Source organism: Pan troglodytes, chromosome 9, assembly GCF_028858775.2.
Source record: "Pan troglodytes isolate AG18354 chromosome 9, NHGRI_mPanTro3-v2.0_pri, whole genome shotgun sequence".
In the NCBI taxonomy this organism is placed as follows: domain Eukaryota; kingdom Metazoa; phylum Chordata; class Mammalia; order Primates; family Hominidae; genus Pan; species Pan troglodytes.
Genome location: NC_072407.2, coordinates 62,463,287 through 62,488,499, shown reverse-complemented (window position 1 = coordinate 62,488,499; position 25,213 = coordinate 62,463,287). Strand labels below are relative to the sequence as shown.

The 25,213-nt window shown below is 39.8% G+C and overlaps 1 protein-coding gene across 2 annotated transcripts in view; it reads left to right on the top strand.

Moving 5' to 3' along the window:
• Positions 1 to 21,978: 21,978 nt before the first annotated feature.
• Positions 21,979 to 25,213, top strand: part of MS4A4E (membrane spanning 4-domains A4E) — a 40,977-nt gene continuing 37,742 nt past the window's right edge. For both annotated transcript variants that reach the window (XM_009460419.4, XM_016920962.3), the window contains exon 1: positions 21,979 to 22,067. The gene's annotated coding sequence lies outside the window, so the exon portion shown is untranslated. The remainder of the gene's footprint in view (positions 22,068 to 25,213) is intronic.

The window sequence follows — 25,213 nt, the reverse complement described above, 5'->3', positions numbered from 1 at the left end:
CAGAGGAGAAGATAGGCACAGGGCCAGGTTCTATGCATTCTGGCTCAATACCAGCGGTAGAATTTAAAAAGCCTTTAGTTGTGCCTGGAGAACTCCAGGTTCGTCTAGAGCAGTAGCTCTTAAAATGTGGTTCCCAGAGTAGTAGCATCAGTATCACCTGACATTGTGGTTGACATGCAAATACCCTACCCCAGACCTATTGAATCAGACAGTCTCGGTGTGCATTCTGCGTTTTAACAAGCCCTCCAGATTTTGATACACACTCAAGTTTGATATCTACAGGCTTATAGCAGTAATTGGCAACATTGACTATACGGTAGAATCAGCTAAAGAGCTACAAAAAATTTTGACTCTCCAACCATAATCCATATTAATTAAATCAGAATACCTGGCAATGGGGCTCATGTGTTAGTACGTGTTAAAGTTTCCCAAGTTATCCCAATGCTCAGACAAGATTGAGATCCATTGCTCTAGAGGCAAAGGCAGACTTCTTGGAGAGTCTTTTGCTTCTGTCTCCATCCTTTCAGCTAACTAGTAGAAAGGCCCAGGCCTTTCTCACATTAACTTCTGTTAAGCAAGTTCTAGACCCATCTCAGGTTTGTGCAGGTGATTTTGTTTTTAAACATAAGCTTGGGACTTTAATTTTACCTGATTAAATTTGATCTGTATTCCAACGCTCATGTTCCAGACTTTTGTATCTTCAATCTGGACACTCTCACTTTATAAATTATACTTCTTGTTTTTGGATCATTTGCAAATAGGATCAGCAACTAAATTCTTGATGAAAATATTAAGTGGTTGAAGATCCAACCAAGAGACTCCACAAAGGATGACATTAACACCCCCTGCATAGGATTTCTACCAGATACAATCCATATAACTGGTTATTCAGGGCATGGTAGGCAGCCATAGTCCTGATTCTCTGGTTTTCCATATTTAGGGTCAACCCTGAGCCATTGGCTGAGACCAGCTGGGCCTGGGTGTCATCTGATCACCTTTGTTACAGGATCAGTCCCGAGCCTGTGCACTGAGGCCTCTTCAGTACTTCTTCTGAACTAATAATACAAGATTCCAAATGTCAGGTATAGGAGAAACCTAGTGTTGGAGTTATCTGGGCCTGGGTTTTTAAAATACAAGTAAGGACAAAGGATGTCCAGACGTATAACTCTGATGTTCAGTCTTCGGCTTCAGTCTTCCTCACTTGACTGTCTCTCTAGCCCTGAAGGAAATATACCAATGCCATGCCATGAAATTGCCTCATGGGCATAATTGTTTTACATTCCGACTAAACACAATCAGAAGACGGCAGGGCTTGAGTTTCACCACCAGCCCCCAGATGACCGCATAACAGCTATCACATAGTCTTACTGAACTAAAGTACCTGGGAACTTGAACTCCAAGCTCTTGGCGCTGATCCTGTGAAAAGTGCAATGTTGCATGTCCTGTCCCAGCTTCCTCTTTTCCAGGGACTTTCATATCTTAACTGTTCCTCTTGTGGTGCTCTCAGAGCTTTTCTCCACCGACCACTTTTTTTTCTTTTTGCATTTCAAAACACATCACTTTTTGTTTATTTCATTATACAAATTATTTGCTTTCAAATCCATTTTTTCATGCATAAGTGCATGGCCATTTCTATTTCTTTAGTTAAATTGTCTGGTCCTGCACTTCATCCATTTATATTTTTTCTATGATTACTATGTGGGCATTCTATTCTCATTTTCTTGCCATTCAGTCTTTTTTAACACAACGCATCACTTGTATTAGTTATTGTATACTCCATTTTAATTTCTGATAGTACTGTCTTTACTTCAACGTTAGTCTTTATTAAAATACTTTTGGCTAGTCATACTCATTCCACATGGACATAAAGAACATTAAGTCAATTTCCACAAGAGATTTATTTGAAAGTATATTATATTACATCTGAAAAAAATGTGGAATAACTGACAACCAGAAATAAGTCAATACAGTCAAGTCTCTATGTTTCTAAATAAAAGGCGTATGTCTTTCCTCACAAAAGTTCTTCATGTTTCCACTTAAGTGAATTACTGAACACTTTATATTTTTGTTTTAGTATGACCAAAATATATTCACTTTAGGCATTTAATCTGGTTATTAACAATTAAAAATCTATAAATATTCATTGGGCTTGAAATTAATCTTATTTTGGTAACAAATATTTGTATTACTTACCTCTAGCTTTGTTGATTAGTTAATGTGGGCTGGATTTTTTGTTTTAATTTAGTGAGGTTTTATTTGGGATGAATATTTGGTCAGTTGTTGCCAATGTACCAAGGGTTCTTAAAAAGCATGCTTTCTTTAGTGTTGATTCATTCAAGTATTTTGTAATTCAAATCATCTTTTTTGGCTTACATTCCTCAAAACTTACATATGTTAAAAATTCTCATGAGTACTGTGTTTTTGTTAGTTTCTCACACTCCTAGGCATTTTTTTATTAGTAGAATATTATATGTTATTTGATCATAAGATTCTAAACAACATATCATTATAAATGCCCTCCTTTGTCATACTTGAGAATTTTCCTTAGATCTTTTATTGCCTAATATTAATATTCTATCCCATGTCTTATTGTTTTGGATTTTCTGACCTTCATTTGCCTTTCCGTACCCTTACATTCACTACTATAATAGGAACTTTTGGAATAGAAATGGGATTTTGTCACTGTGCTGCTTGAATCTTTCTGTGTCTGCACATTGACTGCATGACAAAGCCCAATGTCTCCAGTAAGCATTTGAAGTCCTGTGAATTCCACATTTTGCACGTCCAGGATCTTACCTCTCACCCAAATGAAACTGTCACTTCTCCCACTGTGACAGAATCATAACAAAGTGTTTGCAGTTCCCCCCAGTAAGCCAAACTGTTTCAGGGCTCTAGCCTCTGTGCACACTGATTCCCCTACCTAAAATGCATATGGCTGCAAGCACCTGCTCTTCTTTGAAAGCATTATTTGAATGTTAATTTTCAATGAATCCTCCTCTTCCCAAGGGAAATTTTAGCCAACATATCTGAACTTTTTGTGCTCTTGTGATGCTCCCTATGTACTGTGTTCAAGGGCAGGGACATTATCTTCCACAGGTATTACCGATCTCTTGCATAGGGCTGTATGGGCCAGATACTTAATAAATACTGGCTGAATAAAATAACTGTGAGTGGTAGCTCATTTGGAATAGGAACCTAGGATAAATCTAGACTGGTGAGACCAAAATGGCAGCCCTGTTCACATATACAGAGGCTGGCACTTAGGAGTCCCTCCTGTGTGAAGCAGAGAATTGTTGCTGTAGCAAACCTGTTTTCAAAAACCTCTTCATTCATGAAAAGAGAGTAATAACAACAGGGAAAATTATGTGAATTTGGAACAGGAGCAAAATAAGACAATGTAGCAATAGTAGACAGTGTAATTACTTGATATGAATGTTGGGCAGTGTATTAATGTATTTCTTTTGCAAGTAGCATTGAATGCCACAGCCTGTGAGGTGTTCATCAAGATTTGTCAATTTAGTATCAGTTTCCTACAGCTTAGAAAAACTGTTTGTCTAAGTACCCATAAGGAGGAGCCTAAATTCCTGGTGGGAAGGGATCTTATCTTTTTTACTTGGTGGTGCCAGTGTTTTTCATACATTAGTCAAGAGAAGAAAGATTTTTATTGCCTCTCTCCAACTCGTTTTTCCATTCCTGTCCCCATTGTTGGAAACACATGCTCAGTGTCACAAAAAAGAACTAGCACTGAGACAAAGGACAAAGGGTCTCTCAGCAAGGCAAATTTACTTCTGCAGAAGGTTGTGTCTCGCATATGGAGCAATGTCGAGAGCACACAGAACAAAGGAAAGCAGGGGTTTTTATTATCTCTAATGCAGCTTCTGCTTCTGTGTGTTTCCTCTATTGGCTAGGGTTGGACAGCACAGTCTAACTAGTCCTGACTGGCTAAACATTTAAACTTTCTTAGATAAGGTAGACATGTAAGGGAGGTGAGAAGAGAGAGATGAGGGGTCATTTATGGGGACATTAGGAAGGTAACCTATTCCCTAATAAGGAAAGGAATGTGGACTGGGGTTGTAGCAAGTTCAGGCATGCCTAGGCATGTTCAGACAAGTTGGGGTGCAGCAAAGGCAAGGGGGTATGTGGAATTATAGGATAGAGAACGGGGAAACTGGATAAGCTGTTTGAAGTGGGAACCTAACTGTATCTAACACCATGAATGCCCTGGTTTCTTTGTTTTTCTCTCCTCAATTTTCATCCTTCATTTCCAGGGCTCAGAGTAAAGGATTTTGATTTTTTACTTATCTAAATTACAATCTGAATTGGAGAAATAGTGGTCTTTGTGACATTAAACAAATCATTTTTTGTGTTTCTAAATGCAAAGGATGGGAGGAGGGAGGAGTACATTATTTATCATATAGAGAAAGTCAAAACAAAAAATGTAGGCTAATGTATCTGAAGACTACAGAGTTGAGGCGAACTTCAGATAAGATTGGAGCTACTGGTTTAGATGTTTAGATGTCATGGAGGCTCCAGCCCCAACTCTTGTGTACCTTTGTGTAGTGTATTAGCTCTACCCTCTTCTGTGTGTTGGCTTCATGCTTAGGCTGATTTCCCACCGCTTAGCAAAAATGTCTACATCAAGTCTAGGCCTTACATCCATATATCACTCTGTAGTTTGGAAGAATAGTGTTTTTAGAATAGTCTAGAGTTTCAAAACAAGACGATTGAGAATCATTCTGATGAGACCATGTAAGGTTACATGTCCATGCTGATTCAATCATTGCAGTGGAAAGGGGGGGTGAAAAGCACATTGACTGGGCCTAGAGCCAGAGCACAGTGGAGGCAGGGGTGGAGTCAGTCCTCAGAATTACATGGATCCCCAGTCAGAAGTCACAGATTGCTGGGAAGAGGAAAGTGGAAGATGGATTCTGGGCAGGCAACAAGTGCATACTACAGGTCACTCCTTTGTCTGCCCTATGCCCAAGGACACTTTCTTCTGATCCATTCTTCCAACAATGATCACAGCTAATTGATATGCATTCAGCTTTTCCCAAGTGAATGTCAAACCAAAAGCCCCATGCACTTAACACTTCATTAAAATATTAAGGGAGCTCTGTCTTAATAGGGAACTCTGCCTAAATAGTAATATGTGTTTCTTGGCCTGACTGTTCAGCCACTTCCAGTTCTGTTTTCCAGGAATACTGCCTTTTCTCTCTTCAACCATATCCAGCATGAAAACTGAGAAAATGCGAAGCCAACTTAATATATGGTACAACTTTGAGGGCCTACATGGTGATTGTCTGTGATTGTTTAATCCATAGGGCAATTCTTGGGTCTTCCATCAAATAAGAAGAAGAAAATTAAACAAAATTTTGGCAGTCTAATGGAAAAAAAGAAATTGGAAAAATAAAAACAATTAAATCATGGTAAATAGAAAGGAAAATATAAGATGTTATACATTTAAAATCTGATATATTAGTAATCTAAATAAAAATGAATACACTATACTTACTATTTAAAATAAATATTAAATACCCTGAAAATTAGAAGTAATTTAAAATATACATATGCAAATTAAATAAATAATTAAATAAATAAAACACCATGTCCTGAGAAGTGAGTTATATGATACTAAAAATAATAGACAATGGAAATATTATTCAAAATATTCAGAAGATTTTTTAAAAAAGGGAATGCTCACAAATTCATTTTAAAAGATCTTGATCTAAACCCAACCAGAGCACTAAGAGATGGAGAAGTTTTCAGATATTTTTCAGTCTCTGAAAAATCATATTTAAAACACAAGGAAATATAATCCCGGTGTAACATATATCATTACCAAGTTGTAATTATACTGAGAATGCGTGGGTGGTTTAATAATATTTCACTGCAGACTTCAGAGGTAAGCATGATAAAGAAAGCAATCTTGTAGAACTTAGTGAGGGAGAGGGGCACCATGCGGCCATGTCACTCCAGACACTGTCCCTCGCAGTGCCCTGAGAATAGCCACCACCAATACAGCAGAGCACATGCACAGGCAAGGCCACCTAAGCTCCCAGGTATCTGCCATGGAGTGATGGGCCATGAGTTACACACAGTCTCACTCCTGGAGAAAGCTCTGCCCTTCTGCTATATTGATTGTCTCTTCCTGGTGGGCTCAGATGAAGGGACTGCCCAACAAGGACTAGACACCCTGTTGATCCACTTGCAGCAACCCAGCTGGGCCATTAACACAGACAAGATAAAAAGACCTAATAATATCCAAATGAAACTAATAAAACTCCTGGGCATAATTCAGAAAGCAGAAAAGGCTCTCATTGCAAAGATGATTGTCAAGATTTTGAACTTCTCTGTTCCTCCCCACCAAAAACCACAAAAAACCCCCCAGCAATTGGTAGACCTATTTGGCTACTGGTATCACTCCTACAATACCTGATGTAGATCTCTTGAATATACTCATCTACTGGCTTACCGTAAAGACTGTTACCGTGGAGTTGGACCCCGACCAACAGGACACTCAGGAGGACCTCTAAAGGGCCACCCACCCCACTCTTCTCCTGGACCCCACTGACTCCATTTGCTGTTTGAATCACAGGTCTCAGCAACCTTCAGTTCACTGAGTGGAGCCTATGGCAAAAGAACACACAGGCCATCGGGCTTTGGATTCATAAACGTAACTCCCCACCCCTTAAGTCTGGGCTGTGAATAGTGACTTCCTTCCAAAGAATACAGAATGTAAAGGGGAATAAAAAGAGTAAATTTACAGTGAAGAAGCCTGACATGACTACCTCAACCAAGTGACTAAGAGTAACAGTGGTAAGTCATGTTGATAGTGTGGGCTATTGATGGGATGTGATGATACTGGCTCTTTATATCTGTGATCTCCTTCCACAAAACCCAAACACCAGTCTAATCATGAGAAAAATATCAGGTAACTTCCAGTTGAGGGAGTTTCTACAAAACACGTCACCAGTACTCCTCAAAACTCTCAAAGTTATAAAACACAAAGAAAGTACGAAAAACTGTCACAGTCTAGAGGGGCCTAAGGAGATGGACACCTAAGTGGAATGCTGCACCTTGGATGGGATCCTGGAACAGAAAAGAACATTAGATCAGAATCTAAGGAAATCTTGATAAGAAACTGTGGACTTCAGTTAGCAATAATGTTCAATATTGGTTCATTAATGGTGTATCATACATTAGTAAGATGTTCATAATTGGAGAAACTGGGTGTGGGGCACAGGAGAACTCTCTGCTCCCTTCATAAGTCTTCTGTAAGTCTAAAACTTTTCTAACAGAAAGGTTTATTTAAGATATTTTAATTTTTCTTTTGTTTTTTCACTCTGTTCTGCTAAACCATGTTGTCCAACATAGTTCACTAAAATAAGACAAAACTTTCCAATTCTACATTATAAACAATATAATTATGCTACACAGTTTGGTGTAAATTCTCTTTCATTACCAGGTTCCCAGGAAGAAATAAAACAAAATATTACGCTGGACACAGTGACTCAGCCCTGTAATCCCAGCACTTTGGGAGGCCAAAGCAGGTAGCTCACCTGAGGTCAGAAGTTTGAGACCAGCCAGGCCAACATGGTAAAACCCAAGCTCTACTAAAAATATAAAAATTAACTGGGTGTGGTGATGTGCACCTGTACTCTCAGCTACTTTGGAGGCTGAGGCAGGAGAACTGCTTGAACCTGGGAAGTGGAAGTCACAGTGGGCCAAGATCAAGTCACTGCACTCCAACCTGGGCAACAGACAAGACTCTGTCTCAAAAATAAATAAAATAGAATAAAATAAAAAATAAAATAAAATAATAAAATAAAATAAAATAAAAAAATTTAAAAAATAAAATAAACTCCTTTACCCTGGGAGTTAAAAAAAACACTCCCAAAATCATCCTGCTTCAGTTTTTGGTTTTGCTACTTTTCATTCAGTGATATCTCCCTCAAATTCTGCATGGCGTTAAGGATGGTTTTCTTTTTTAGCAGTATTCCAACTTTTCTTAGTACCAGCTTCACATTTGCAAAATATAGACGATGACAGTAATATCAAGCTTCTTAAACAGTTAGCCCAGGGAAAATTATGTACCAGACCCAATACTTAATCTATACCCATGATATTATTTCCAAACACCAAAGCAATAACTCAGGAGTATCTGAAGGAAGGAGGGTAGACGGAGAAAAAGAAACCTTGATTTTCAATCTCAAGGATGACAATCAACTCCAGATTTTCAGAGTCAATGATTTGTGTTAAAATCAATTAACACTGAATTCAGGCACCTTTTCATGCTGCCATCAGTGGAGGACGGAGAAATCAGTGTGTGCATATTATATTCTCTTTCAGAGCATGGCCTTTGAGACATTATTGTCAATGAAAAGAGTCAAACTCTAAAATATTTGAAGAGATTTATTCTGAACCAAATATGAGTGACCATGGCCTGTGACACAGCCATCAGGAGATCCTCGGAACACGTGCCCAAGGTGGTCAGGGTGCAGCTTGGTTTTATACATTCTAGGGAGTCACGAGACATCAATCAAATACATTTAAGAAAGATATTGCTTTTTTCCAGAAAGGTGAGACAACTCGAAGCAAGAGGCAGGTTGGGGGGGCTTCCAGGCCATAGGTAAATGTAAACATTTTCTGGTTGATAACTGGTTGAGTTTATTCAAAGACCTGGAATCAATAGAAAGGAATATCTGGTTTGTGATAAGTGGTTGTGGAGACCAAAGTTTTATGATAAAGATGAAGCCTCTAGGTAGCAGGCTTCAGAGGCAATAGGCTGTAAAATGTTTTTTTTTTATCAGATCTAAAGTCTGTGTTGATGTTAATGCCAGAGAGGTATAAGGAAGCATGCTCGACCCCCACTTCCCATCAAGGCCTGAACCAGTCTTTTGGGTTAAATTTTAAAAGAGCCCTGGCTGAGGAGGAAGTCCACTCAGATGGTTGGGGCCTTAGAATTTTATTTTTGGTTTACATTATGGTACCTTTGCAAAGTTTACAAATTTGGTGATGGCCCCAGGTTCCAAAGTCACTCTTGAGGCGCTTCTGTCCCATTGGCCTTATTCAAAACCTCCTGATGTTCATTTCCTCTCTGGTCTCTGTGTTCCTGGCATCCTCATGTCGCATCAAGTGAGATCTGTCTCTAGTGACAAAAGTCCTTTGCCACAGTAGCTATGGCCACTGTTTCTTTCAATGGAATCACTTAGGCTTCTAAAGCAAACCTTACAGGCACAATTTTCCCCTTGTCCTCATTGTAATTTCAGCCAAAGAACAGCTCTGAGAGAAAGGGTGAACCAAAGCTGCTATGTAGGCCTAGGGAGCCGGTGGCCCTTGGAGGCTCAGGACAGCCAGTCCCTCCACCAATGTGCTCCACTCCAGAGTCTAGCATCTCTTCAGCCTTTGATCTTTCAGGCCTTGTGTGTGGTGCTTCATCCTAAAATACTGTGGTACCTCAAAGAAATGGAAATGTTTCTTTTATCCACAGCATTTTGTTTCTGCATGATTTATGTGTGACCCTCGAATTCTGCATCCTTCTGAAGTGTTCCCACATTTTGGAATGCGTGACTGAGCTCCTAACAATTCATCTGCTCCTTAATTGGATCCAGTTCCATATCTGTTGATGTAACGTTGTAAGATTGATGACGTTAATTGATTATAGTATATTCTATTTTCTTTTCTCTTTCTTTTGTCTTTTTTTTTCTTACTGCTCTGGACATTTTTGTCTTCCTAACATACCCCTTTCATTGAGTCTTCAAGACTCTTAGTGTTCCAAAAGCATCCATTGTTCAAACAAGGCTTGTCCACCTCATCTCCCAGTGTCCCATGACGCCCCTAAGTGACATACTACTGTGTTACCAATGTAGAACCAACACTGGACTTCATTGTTGACTTGAAACCACCCAATCAAGGCTACCACAGATGTGACACAGGATTTTTCTTGACCACTTTGCCAGCTGGAGACCTCTGGCTGGTGATGGCCCCTACCCAGGCCTTGCTCGGTTCTGGGCTCACTGTAGGAGATGCCCCATCTACTCAGCCTGCCAGGCCATGCCTGGTTTGCACTCCAGCATGGATCCCATGTACACTAAAACAGTGCCCTCATCCCCTAGTGGGAGGAGGTGTATGAGTGAGAGAGTGAGGGATCGGGCCAGCCATTCCAAGCACTGACACAGGAGCAGGCTTCATGCAGGGCTTGACCAGGCATGTCACAAGTGACTCCCACAGTGGACTCCAGCATCCAGATGAGGGGAACACGGTGGCACCCAGGCAGAAGTGTCCACAATGCTGAAACCCCAGAGGGGGTGTTGCAGCACACTAATAGCAATTTTAGTTACACCGTCTGCAGCTTGATGGATGGTAGTGTGTAAACAGCTCTGTCAGTCCCATAGCCTCACTCCAGCCTGCAGCTCCAGGGCTGGCTTGTTCCCGCCACTGCTTCTCATTGCATGGGGTGGCTCCCACCACTGTCATAGGGCAGAGGGCCACAGTGTTACGGCCTTCTTTGTACCCACATTCGGTGGGTTCTGAGTTCTTGTCCCACGTCCCAGAAGAATGAGGTTATGCTGATAATTGAAAGGTGAGGAGAGTGGAGGAGGATTTTATTGAGAGACTGAACAGCTCTTGGCAGAGAGGGGATGCAAGGGTGGTCCCCCAACCAAAGTTGGGTGTTCTCCCTCACCCGGAGGTGGGCAGTTCCCAAGTATGGCTGAGTCTGGGGCTTTTATGGGCTCAGAATGGCAGAGTGAGTGCTGATTGGCTTGTGAGTATGCAAAAAAGGCTAAAACAAAGGCAACACTCAAAGGTGGGCATGACAATGTAAAAGACCAATTAGGGAAGGGTAGGTACATGTAAAACAGGTGAAAGGTAAGAATCAATCAGAGGAAAGCATGCCAAACAGGAAGATAGGTTCTCAATCTGGTCTGTGGATTTGTCAGGACTTGTAGCTTGGCTTTCAGGCTTTAAACTGTCTTTGATTTGAAGATGGGGTTCACCAGACACCTGCCCCTGTTTGCCTAGGATTTGTCTACCTCCTACTGCTATCAGATGCATCAATCTCCCCAAGTGCTTTTTTAAATATATTTTTCAAAGCTCCTAGTCTCTGAACATAGGTTTTTTGGGGAACTAGGGCCTATACACAATACCCCTTTCTTCTAGTCCTCTCTTTAGAGTGACTTGCAAAATAAGAAAAGAATTCCTTCAACTCAAGGCCAAATGAAATTCAATTAATGTGCCAAACCAGTCACTGGCAGAGCTGGGTCATGCCAGGCCTCCTCTGTAAGAAAAGGCACCTCCAAACCCTAGCAAGGGAAGGGAAGAGCAGGTGATGATGCTGTCTAGTAGGAAGACTGTCTCCCAAACAAATGAAGAAACACAGAGGGGCTGAGCCACACAAACCCAAGCCCTCCTTCCAAACACAGAGGGGCTGAACCACACAAGCCCAAGCCCTCCTTCCAAACTCTGCAACTTTGTGCAGCATTCCTCCTTCCCTGAAGAGAATCAGGTTAAGGAGAGGAAATAGACAGGTGTGTTTCTCTATAGGAAGTTCTGCTGGAAGGAAATGTGAGGCTAGAGACAGAGGAAGTTCCCTCCTAACTGTGAATACCTCTGGGGAAGGAGGCAGGGGGAGGAGACAGGGAGAGTTTTGGGGCTACCTGCAGCATTTTATTTCTGTAAGGTGGAAAACGATGTATCTAAATACAGAAAATGATCATGTCACCTGAATCTCGGGGAAGATATGTAGATATCTGTTTTATCATTTTCTACTCTTTTATCTATGTTTATAAAGTTTCACGATTAGCATATAAACATTACAAGTTATTCTGAAACATTTATCATCTCACCTTTTTATAAAGCTGATCCTTTCTGAAGGAATACCAAAAAAAGAAAAAGAGGAAAATATAAGTTTCCTAGGAACCTCAAAGTTGTTTTATTTTTACTTAATGTACCATTTTTATACAGCTCAGCAATTTATAAAAGTCCCTGAGTGCCAAATATATATATAAATATTTTCCCCTTGTTTGACCTTCTGTCTTCTTCTTTTCTTTGTGTTTCACTGTAGCCCCTCAAACAATGAGTACTCTTTTCAGGACAAAATGTCATGCACAAGTCATAAAGTACAGAGGAACTACACCCTCCAGAACAGTGGTATGGGCAACTTTCTGCCTAATAGATACTTTATATTAACCAAGCAGTAGATTTCCTCTCAAACAAATGAAAAGCAACTGAAGAGAAACCTCATAAAAACACAGCACATTTTTGTTTCCCAACAGTTATAAACAACCCAGTTTTCCTTTCCCTTCTCACCCCATGTTCAGACACTATGAGTATTTCCCAAACTTTGGAAACAAAGACCTAAGTTTCAGTTTCCTGCAATGACCCATTGGTGACATTCTACTGCAGTCTTCAGGGCAACTGCTGATGGCAGAGTTGCAGCTGGCTTGGAAAATTTATTTTTATTTATAAGGGCAGAAGCAAAGGAAGCCCCCAGGTTCACTCACTGAAAATAACTATTGCCCATCTGCATTTGTTTTTGCTGCAGCCCCAAGAGCCACAGTAGAGAGGCTGCTGGCATGGGCAAGCCTGGTCTTGGAGCTTAGGGCCACTGACCTCGGCACTAACATGAGTCCCTTTCACAACAGATTGCCACTGCCCTTACGGATCTGAAACTCAGGGTCAGCATAGGCTCAGAGAGGTCACTGGCATCTAACCCAGCAGACCAGACAGATGTATGAGCACTTTCCCTCCAGAAACCTATTTACTTCTTAAAACACACAAACATTATATTGAGCAACTTTTATAACTTCTTGGTGTCTCCTTCTCTGTTTGCAGAATGGAGATAGTTAAACATAATAATACTCCATGATCACAGGATGAGAAAATATATACATCCAGCACTTAGAACAAAGCCCGACACAGTGTAATGTAATTTCATCAGGACTTCTGAGCTTCTTTTTCTTCCTCTTACATCTTTTCCTATCTCACTTTCTTAAATGATACAGCTTCTCTACACTTCCATATACTGGCACCTTCTTTATTTCCTCCTTCCAGCACTTGCACACAGAGACACCTAAAATCCTCAAGACCACTCCAGTGATTTTCGGGTACCACTCTTGCTAGACAACAGAAAAAAGTAATATGGAAGGAAATTTTGCATCTCAACTCTTTATAGCTTAGATAATGCTAAATGGTCCATATGCTTTCTGATAGTTAAGTGTGCATGCATTTATACAATCACATGCACACACAAAGTACCGTCCCATGTGAGTGTGCAGGGGGAACGCTAGGCAAATCTGAGGCTCCAACTACTTTTTGTGTACTTTTCACAATTGCCCAGCAGATGGCAGCAAAGTGTCCTGAGGAAGGTTGGGTTTTTCTATGTAATTGAGCTCTGGAGGCAGTGTAAAGCTGGAGGCTAAATTGTCCCTCTAGATACACAACAGGACATAGGCAGGAGTCGCTTTCTGTTCAGTTTCCTCTGAGGCCTGAAGAGAACAGATGACACAGAGTCATGCCAAGGGCAGCCTCTGAAGCAGGTAATTATTCAGATAGAATTGAAATCAACTTTTTTTTCATGAGAGGAGTATTCTGTTATCAATATTGTGTAGAATTTCTTACAAGTAGGTGATAAAAAGCAGATGACAGTTTGTTATTGTTGTAAAAAAAGCCCAGGACCAGACGGATTCACAGCCGAATTCTACTAGAGGTGCAAAGAGGAGCTGATACCATTCTTTCTGAAACTATTCCAAATAAAAGAAAAAGAAGGACTCCTCTCTAACTCATTTTATGAGGCCAGCATCATCCTGATACCAAAATCTGGCAGAGACACACACACAAAAAAAGAAAATTTCAGGCCAATATTCCTGATGAACATCGATGCAAATATCCTCAATAAACTACTGGCAAACTGAATCCAGCAGTGAATCAAAAAGCTTATCTACCACGATCAAGGCGGCTTCATCCCTGGGATGTAAGGCTGGTTCAACATACGCAATTTAATAAATGTAATTCATCACATAAACAGAACCAATGACAAAAACCACAGGAATATCTCAATAGATGCAGAAACGGCCTTCAACAAAATTCAACAGCCCCTCATGCTAAAAACTCTCAGTAAAGTAGGTATTAATGAAATGTATCTCAAAATAATAAAGCTATTTATGACAAACCCACAGCCAATATCATACTGAATGAGCAAAAGCTGGAAACATTCCCTCTGAAAACCAGCACAAGACAAGGAAGCCCTCTCTCACCACAGTTAGACAAGAGAAAGAAATAAAGGGTATTCAAATGGGAAGAAAGGAAGTCAAATTATCTCTGTTTGTAGATGACCTGATTGTATATTTAGAAAACCCCATTGTCTCAGCCCAAAATCTCCTTAAGCTGATAAGCAAATTCAGCAAAGTCTCGGGATACAAAATCAATGTGCAAAAATCACAAGAATTCCTATAGACCAATAATAGACAGAGAGCCAAATCACGATTGAACTCCCATTCATGATTGCTACAAAGAGAATAAAATACCAAGCAATATAACTTACAAGGGATGTAAAGGACCTCTTCAAGGAGAACTACAAACCACTGCTGAAGGAAATAAAAGAAGACACAAACAAATGGAAAAACATTTCATGCTCATGGATAGGAAGAATTAATATGGTGAAAGTGGCCATACTGCCCAAAGTAATTTATAGATTCAATACTATCCCCATCAAGCTACCAATGACTTTCTTCAAAGAATTAGAAAAAACTACCAAATTTCATATGGAACCAAAAAAGAGCCCATATAGCCAAGACAATCCTAAGCAAAAGGAACAAAGCTGGAGACATCACACTGCCTGACTTCAAACTATGCTACAAGGCTACAGTATGGTACCAAAACAGATATTAGACCAATGGAACAGAACAGAGACCTCAGAAATAGCACCACATGTCTACAACTATCTGACCTTTGACAAACCTGATAAAAACAACAATGTGGAAAGGATTCCCTATTTAATAAATGGTGTTGGGAAAGCTGGCTAGCTGTATGCAGAAAACTGAAACTGGACCCCTTCCTTACACCTTATACAAAAATTAACTCAAGATAGATTAAAGACTTAAACCTAAGATCTAAAACCATAAAAACCCTAGAAGAAAACCTCGGTAATACCACTCAGGACATAGGCATGGTCAAAGACTTCATGACTAAAACACCAAAAGCAATGGCAACAAAAGCCAAAATTAACAAATTGGATCTAATTAAACTAAAGAGCTTCTGCACAGCAAAAGAAACTATCATCAGAGTGAACAGGCAACCTACAAATGGGGGAAAATTTTTGCAATCTATGCATATGACAAAGGGCTAATATCCAGAATCTACAAAGAACTTAAACAAATTTACAAGAAAAAACAAACAACCCCATCAAAAAGTGGTCAAAGGATATGAACAGACACTTCTCAAAAGAAGACATTTATGTGGCCAACAAACGTATGAAAAAAAGCTCCTCATCACTTATCATTAGAGAAATGCAAATCAAAACCACAGTGAGATGCCATCTCATGCTAGTTAGAATGGTGATCATTAAAAAGTCAGGAAACAACAGATGCTGGAAAGGATGTGGAGAAATAGGAATGCCTTTACACTGTTGCTGGGAGTGTAAATTAGTTCAACCATTGTGGAAGACAGTGTGGCAATTCCTCAAGGATCTAGAACCAGAAATACCATTTGACCCAGCAATCCCATTACTGGGTATATACCCAAAGGATTATAAATCATGCTACTATAAAAACACATGCACATGTATGTTTATTGCAGCACTGTTCACAATAGCGAAGACTTGGAACCAACCCAAATGCCTATCAATGATAGACTGGATAAAGAAAATGCGGCACATATACACCATGGAATACTATGCAGCCATAAAAAAGGATGACTTCATATCCTTTGCGGGGACATGGATGAAGCTGGAAACCATCATTCTCAGCAAACAAACATAGGAACAGAAAACCAAACACTGCATGTTCTCACTCAGAAGTGGGAGTTGAACAATGAGAACACATAGACACAAGGAGGGGAATATCACACAACAGGGGCCTGCTGGGGGGTCGGGGGCTAGGGGAGGGATAATATTAGGAAAAATACCTAATATAGATGACAGGTTGATGGGTGCAGCAAACCATCATGGCACCTATGTAACCGTGTATACCTATGTAACAAACCTGCACTTTCTGCACATTTATCCCAGAACTTAAAGTATAAAAAAAATTAAGAAATTTTTAAATAAGAAACCTGAAATGTAGATATTCTATAGGAAAAGTGACATGGTTTCTTTAATAGATAAATGACGTGAATAAAAAAGAGTGGGAAGGGGAAAATATAGATTGAAGGAGACTTAATAAACATATCAACAAAATGCAATGTCTGGCCTTTGGGTGGATGGGGCTGGGGTGTTCTTGACTTAAGAAAATGAACAAATATGTATGAGAAAATAATAAAATTTGAATATGAACTCTATATTCGATGATACTAAGGAATTATTGACAATGCTGTAAAATGTGATAATGATATTAGAAAATGTTATGGAATAAGTGTCATCTGTTAATGATCCATACCAAGGTATAAACTAGTGAGGTGATATTAAATGTGAGATTTACTTTAAAATACTCTTACAAATATATGCAGGGTGGAGAGAGATGAGAAAACATTGGCAAACTATCGATAATTGTTGAAGCAGACTGGTGGATGTATGGTAATTCATTATACTAACCTCCCTACTTTTGTGTGTGTTTTAAATTTTCCAGAAGAAAAAGACAGAAAGTGGTGATGGTTTCATGAGTATATATTTATCTACCAAATGATCAAGTTGTATACATTAAATATATACGGCTTTTTGTATGCCAATTATACCTCAATAAAGTGGATTTTTAAGACAGATAAGAAATAAAAATAAGATAGATAAAAACTACGCGTGATTATGAAATTAATGAAATGAGTGTTTTTAGCTCCATCAGTTCAGTTTGGTTCTTTCTTAAAAATAGCAATTTCATGTTTTATCTACTGTACTATTTTATTGTATTCCTTAGATTCATTGGATTAGGTGTAGACTTTCTGCTGTTGATGATCTTTGTTCCTATCCATGTTCTGTATTCTACGTCTGACATTTCAGCCTTTCAGCCTGGTTAAAAACCATTGCTGGAGAACTAGTGGAGTCATTTGTAGATAAGAAGAGACTCTAGCTTTTTGAGTTGCCAGTTCTTGCACAGCTCTCAGTCATCTGTTTGTGCTGATGTTCCTTCAGTCTTTGAAGTTGCTATCTTTTAGATGGGCTTTTTTTTTTCTTTTATTGCCTTTGATGCCCTTGGGGGTTTGATTGTGGTATAAGTTGGGTTTAGTTGATTGGCTTTGATTCTAGTCAGTAGACTGGCTTTGATTCTAGTCGGTTCCTGGGTATTGGATGAGGCTTCCCTGATTACTGTCTCTCTGCTCACATTTATTATGTTGGGCATTCTGGTCCACAGAACTCCCTTAGGCAGGGGCCACAGTTAGCGGACAAATAGTATCCTTACAGCTTAGCGCTAATCTGCTGTCTGAATGCTTTCCAGGGTAACACAGTGTTGTCCCTACCTATGGAGTTTAGGTAGAAACAGGACCACTGGGCTATAAGCTGGGGTGTCTGGTTACAAAAGGCAAAGATTGGTGGAGTTACCCACCCTATCATCTGGGTGTTTCTGGGGCAAGAGAAGGCTGCACTTCTTGGTAATTTCAGGCAGAAAGAAGTAGGACTGCTGAGCTGGAAGCTCCAGTAGATGTGGCTCACCTGTCTACCAGTGGTAGGAGTGGGTAGGACTGCCCTCTCTGGCATCTGGATGCTTCCCAGGGAAACAGGAGGCTGCACCTGCTGGCTCAGTTCACAGAGAAGTAGGACCACTAGGCCAGAACTCTAGCAGGCATTGCCCACCAGGCTACCAGTGGCAGGGTTGGGTTGCATCACCTGCCCTGCTGTCAGGGTGTTTTCTGTGATTACAGGAGGCTGCGCCCTCTGGCACACCTAAAGACTGCAATTTCTGGCTGAGTTCACATATAAGAAGGACTACTGGTCTGGAAGCTCTAGCAAGCATTGCCTGCCCGGCTACCAGTGTCGGGGGGTGGGTGCATTGCCTGTCCTTCTTGTCTGGGTGCTTTCTGGGACAAGAGTAGGCTATGGCTACTGGCCAAGTCCAGGCAGAAGTGGAAATGCTGGGTAGGAAGGTGGCACAAGGAATATTATGTGGAGATTATTTCAGAACCCTACAACAGTCCCTAATCAAGAGAGGCAAGAGCTAAAGGAAACAGGAACCCTAGGAGGGCTATGGGACTGCAAGTGTCCTTTCTTGGTAGAAGGCCCAACAGTTAGCTCAATTGTCTGTGTTAAATGTCTGGTAGTTTGTCATTGATACCTTCTGTTACATACCCTCTATGCTCCATCAATCGTATTCTAATCCTACACAACCATTTTTTAACTCTGTATTTCTCCCACCTCCTCAAGCCAAGCCATCATCTTATTTTTATCAAGAGTATTGCTTACAGCCTCTGAATGTTCCCTGGTTTTTTGTGTATTCTGGATATATATCCTTCTTAATTACATGTATTAAAATATTATCTAATATTCTGTGGGTTGTCAATTTTTGCTATGTATATTTAGAGGTTCTGTTATTAAATATATACACACTTAAAATGATTACATCTTTCTGAAGATTGTAGTATTTTTATAATTAAAAATTAATCCCTTTGCTCATCAGTAACATATTTTGCTCTAAGGTCAATTTTCTCTGATCAGTTTTTTTTGGGTTAAGGTTTGCTCGATATATCATTTCTCATCCTTGTACTTTACAGTTTTTGCATGCATTAAAATTTACTTCTTTTTAACAGTAATTAGTTCAGTTTTGACCTTTTAAAATTTTATCTGAAATATTTGTATTTTATTACATATGACATATTTATTTATATATTTGGGATTAAATCTACCATCACACTATTGACTTTCCTGGAGGAAATAAATGTTCTAAATGTTATTAGAATTTGATAAATCAAATACACATGCTTTAATTTTTAGGATTACAAGAACACACAATAAAAGACTTTATAAGTACTAAAATTAATTAGAGGGAGAAATAATGCAATAAAGGGGCATATAGAACCTTCAATCAAAAAAATAGAAAACACTTTTCGTTTGTTCATTTGTTTGTTGTATTTGGTTTCTCTGTTTTACGATATTGATTTTCTTAAATATTCAGTGTTCATTTACACTTTCATTTGGTAATTTCTCCTATCATGTCAGGGAATGTAGGTCTTGCTTACCATAGCTTACATCTGGTGACTGTGAGAGAAGAGGAGGCATAAAGCCAGGTTATACATACAGATTGGTTGTGATGTAGTTGAGAGAAAGCCCCTTCCTTCTCCAGACTAAGGTGACCTCTGTGTCTTCATCATCAGGATCCCAGCTCTAAAGAGTGAGCGCAGGACTTTCATTTGGGAATCAATTCCATAATATTCTCTGCTTTTTGCTTTTCCTTTATACCCTGTGAATGGAAGCTTAGACCTTAATTCTTGTCTCTTTCCTGTTTTTTATTCAGAGCTGGCACTCACATTCTATATACTTGTCTAGAGCAGAACCATAAAACAGTTTTTTGGTTTGGTTTTTTGCTCATAGAACAGTTCTCATATTTTGGTTTGGGGATAAACTACCTTGTTAGGTGATGCCTGCGTGAGGGACAGAGGAACAACTGACCCCGCTTTTCCAATATAATTTTAAAAATTAATTAACAACTGCTCTGGGCTCTGACCTACTCTGCTGCTTGTTGTTTTGACACTGAACTTGAGCTCTTTTTTATTTGCTTTTATTTGTATAGTAGTTAGTTTTGTCCTATGCTTATTTAGAGGTAGGGTGATTCTATTTATGTTTCTCTGTCAAATTTCAATTTTATTGTTCTTTATATCACCATAAATCCTCAATCACTTGTCTGCTAAGAATAACACTAATAATATCTCACTTCACACTATATGGAAGAGGAGGAAAGATTGACATCTGTTCTTAGTCTAGAATTTCAACCTCTCTTATAAAGTCATGAAACTCTGCACCTTTGTCTTCTGTAATGCCACATTTTCTTGGTTTGCCTGTTATCTTCTTTAATCTCTTTTTGCCATCCTCTGGAAACCCTTATTTCTGATAATACTGTTTCTATTCTCTAGCAAAAAGGGTCTGATTTTTTCTGCCTCCTCCAACAAGCCTGGGTAACCTCATCCCTCTGGGTGAAGAGCTGTTGGGTTTACCTCTACAGCCATGTTCTCATTCCCTAGCTCCTGCCAGTTATCCAACTTTTGTGAACCTTATTTGAAGGTGCCCACACAATTCAAATTAAATATGCTCCAAGTCTTACTCTTTGTTCCTGCAGTTCTGTCCTGGTCCATGTCTATTGCCTTACTGAATGGCTCTATCACTCATTCAGTTTCCTAACCCAGAATCTGAGCACCATCCTTTCCTGTTTTCTCTCCTGATTTACACATCCATTATATCAACAAGTACTGTCATTTCTCGTTCCTAAACATCTTTCAAATCCATTCATTCTCTCCAACTTCACTAGCATCACAGGTAGTTCAGTAACCATCATCCCTTCCCTAGAGAACTGCCTCTTTCTTAACCCTAACTCCCTGATTTCAGTATTATTTATTCCTATTGTTGCTTTACATGAAAACCAGGACAATATTTCTGAAATATAACCCATTTTAATTCTGAGAATTAAAATAATTTCAGATTATAGACAACAAAGTTTTTGGGATTAGGCAAAACTGGATTTCAATCTCATCTATACCAGCTATATGAATATCTCTGAGTTTCAGTTCCATCTTCTGGAAAATGGGAATAATAATGTTACCTAGCTCCATCCTTCTTCCATTTGTGTGTCTTTTGCTTATTCATCAGGTCTCCAATTAGATGTCCCTTTATCTAGGAAGTCTCCTCTGCCTACCCAACGTTGAGTTCTTTGATTCTCCTATGAGCTCTCTCAGGATACCCAATTTTACCTTGCAGATCACTGATTATAATGGGTTGTAATGATTTATTTATTCATCAGCATTGCCACTTTACCTTGCAGGTAACTGATTATAATGGGTGATTTATTTACTTGTCTATATTGTCAAGTAGCCTATAAAATCCTTGAGCGAAAATCATTTTTCACCATTTTATCTGAAGCACATGGCACTCTGCTTGGCTTATAGTAGCTTTTCTCTAAGAAAATGCTGAGTGAATGAAAATTGCATGCCACTTTGCTTTCCTCCATGTAAAGAAGGCATTATTTTATTTTACAAATGAATCAGGTTCAGGGGATTAACAAGGTCATACAAGAAATGATTGCCATTGGGTTTGTCTTAGTCAAAGACCAGCTTGTTCTACGATACCAGCTGCTTCTTTGACTTAGAAAGGTGTTGTATTAATTATTGCTGTACAACCAACTTGTTCCCATTTTATGGCTATTCATGTTGAACCTCCAAAGGTGAAATATCATGAAAATAAGATATTTAAGTTGTGTATGTTAAGGCACAATTACTTTTTCACCAACCTAATACAATAGTAACAGTAGTTCTCTGGGAAGAAAAGAGTACTGTGGAAATGTGTGAAATTGTGAAAGGGGGCATTTATAAATTACCATTTACTTAGTTGTGTATATAACAATCTTTGAGCAGAGTCTGGCAAACAGAAAATCCTCCACCACTGATACCCACAGTAATTAGCACTATTATTTTCATAGGAAAGACTGTATCAGGCAGCCACTGCTTTTTCAGCAAATTTCAAAATAAACGTCCACACCCATATTGGGAACGCAAAATCAGTTAATGCTTCCGATAAAAAAGAGGAACTAGTTTTGTGTCTCAGAAGTTCTCAACACATCCTTTAAGGTTCCAAACATCTACTAGAAAAGGAATGCAGATTTAAACTGAGTGAGGTGTGGAGTGGGGGAAGCTGACTGTGTCTGGAACAAAGAACTTTGAGGAACTTGCCCAGAGCCCTGCACTCATCAGACCTGCAGCAGACATTGCAGGCCTGAAGAAAGGTAGGTCCAGGGACTTGCCTTCCTAGGCTCTCGGACTGATAGTTTGTTTCATTTCCTGGGTTTAGGCTTTCTGGGAGTGGAGTGAGAAAAAAAAATGAGGTCACTTCCCATGACCCAAGCTGGTAGTCAGGGTTGGGGTGGATTGAGTGCACCAAATGTGCATTTGGTGAGGGTTGTGGGTGGTTGAGGAACAGTCTTCGCTACAGTTGATGGGAGTTAGAAAAGCCTCCTAAAGGCTGACACTGGAGGCTGGATGAAGTTGTTTTAGTTACTTTTGTTCTGTAAGTTCTCAGGATACCAAAACACTGTAAGCAACATTTTAAACTTTGATTAGTTACCTCATCTACTGTGAATGCACTTCTTCCATGGTCTTTATTCTTTGTCTCTGACTGGTTATTTTTATAATTCAAGACTTAAGAAAAGATCTAGCACGTGCAGAATTTGGTGTACATGGAGTAGGGCACAGGCAGGGTCCCCAGCCTTGTACATTTAGATGGGCTGTGGCCTGACCTAGTTCTCCAGTGGTCTTTGGCACTATTCATGTGGCACCCAGGCAGTAAACTGAGGCGGCTCATGATAAAATCTGCAAATGAAAAACATCTTGTAGACTTTTAGCATTCTTAGGATAAGAAAGAAGCTTGTAAGCAGTCGTAGTCATTGTAATCTTTCCCCAGATGAAGTAAATGAAACCCAGAAAAGGGAAATAATGTACCCAGAATCACACAAGTTAACAAAAGGGCAAGGAGCAAAAAACCCAGAATTCTTGGTTCCTAGTCCAGGCCTTTTCCCTTCCCATGCCACCATTTCTGCATCCCCATCATCCTCCTAAAAACCATCCAGATTCAGGCCTCATTTTGGGTTTCTAATCTATTTGATAACTCTGCCAAGAAAAAGGGGATGACCGTGTATACCACTCTCCTCATGCTCTCTCGTGTTGTGACCCATAAGGGGGATGGTGACATAAAAACGAGGAAACAAGAGACTGGTGGTGCTGCTGATCCGCAAGGAGACTGGGGCCAATAGAAGAGGGAAGGGTGGTCTAGGTTACCCCACCTCTTTATCTGGGGTGGGGAGGAGGGGCGGGGAAGACATTGTAGTTGTCAAGAACCTGATGCATATAGGTGATGTGGCAAAACCAAGGTTTAGATTCTTCTCCAACCTGAAAGAAATGTCCCTCCCTCATATGTATCCAATATTCTCTGCAGTTAAAAAATATATATTTTGATTGTAGAGAAGTGGAGTCTTGTAAACACACGCTTTCTTTCCTTGGGGACCTTATCTACCCTAGATAATTAACACATGGATTTCTGTGGTGTAAAGATAGGAGGCAGTTATATAAATTTATGTCAAGAATGTCTTATAAAGACAGAGCACCAGCCTTGAATGACCAGAACCTGACCTATGTTACCAAAGAATTGTGGAAAATCATAAGAGTCAATTATAAGCCTTAATTTGATATAATGGCTCGGCCCTCGGGAAGCTTACAGCCTTACCAGAGAGGCACTAAACACAGAGGGAGAACTACCAAGTGTGTTTGATAAGACAGACCCAACATGTCCTAAATTCTCAGTCTGAAGGTGTGCGTGAGAGATTGAGGCCGAGTTTCCCTTACATTAAAGAATAGGCCGGGTGCGGTGGCTCACGCCTGTAATTCCAGCACTTTGGGAGGCCCAGGCGGGTGGATCACGAGGTCAGAAGATCGAGACCATCCTGGCTAACACGGTGAAATCCCTTCTCTACTAAAAACACAAAAAAATTAGCCAGGCGTGGTGGCAGGCGCCGGTAGCCCCAGCTACTCTGGAGGCTGAGGCAGGAGAATGGCGTGAACCCGGGAGGCGGAGCTTGCAGTGAGCCGAGATCGCGCCACGGCACGCCAGCCTGGGCAACAGAGCGAGACTCCGCCTCAAAATAAATAAATAAGTAAGTAAGTAAATAAATAAATAAATAAATAAAAAGTACACATTTAGATGGACTAAGAAGAATTATCTTCAGTTTCTTTCAAAATAACTTTGGTTTCTGTGGTGTAAAAGGAAAATAACATAGATTTCTTAAATCCTTAGTTACCACTAGAGGTTGAGTAATCCACATGCGGGAAATGGGGGCTGTAGGAGAATGGTGTCTGAGAGAAGACAGAAACTATGCAAAACTGTTAGTGTGTGAGAAGATTAGATGCTGTGGTGGGTTTGTTGCTATTCTTGTAAGGTGGTCATGGCCGGGGGAGTGGAACATTCCTGCAAACGGGCTCAACATATGCAAATGTCTCAATATAGGAATGAAATTACTTTAGAACAACTTAAATAAGTCAAATATACTTGGGGCTTTAAAAAATAAAAAGGAGAAATTCAAGGTAAGGCTACGATAATAGATATGGGTTGAAGTAGCAGCAATATCAACAACATTAAATTTTTATCTTTATACTAAAGGTGGTGAAATGCAAAGAAAGGACTTTAAAGGGGAGGGTGACACAGTTGTCTTTGCATTTGATCATTTGGCTACAAAGTCAGGGGTGGGTTGAACATCCAAGGCCACAAATGGACACTGGGGAACATTCAGAGGCTGTAAGCAATACTCCTGATAAAAATAGGATGATGGCTTGGCATGAGGAGATGGGAGAAATACAGAGTTAAAAAATGGTTGCGTAGGATTAGAATATGATTGATGGAGCATAGAAGGTATGTAACAGAAGGTATCAATGACAAACTACCAGACATTTAACACAGACAACTGAGCTAATTGTTGGGCCTTCTACCAAGAAAGGACATTTGCAGTCGCATAGCCCTCTTAGCGTTCCTGTTACCTTTAGCTCTTGCCTCTCTTGATTAGGGACTGCTTGTAGTGTTCTGAAGTAATCACATAATATTCCTTGTGCCACCTTCCTTTATCTGAAGGATAAATTTTGAGGAAGACTGAATATCTTCTACTTTGGTCTTCTAATGTTTGAAATAAAAATTACTTCTTCTCTATGCTGGAACAATTTGATAAATGATCAAATTATGGGCTTTATTATAATGACTTCAAAATTAACCCCAGAGGGGGACAATTCTCTCAAGTTCAGCAAAATTTGAGGGTATGGATTCAGTTTAAGACCAAAAATAAGGCCTGCTATTTTATTTTATTCGTTTGCTCCAAATCTAAATTTTGTATTC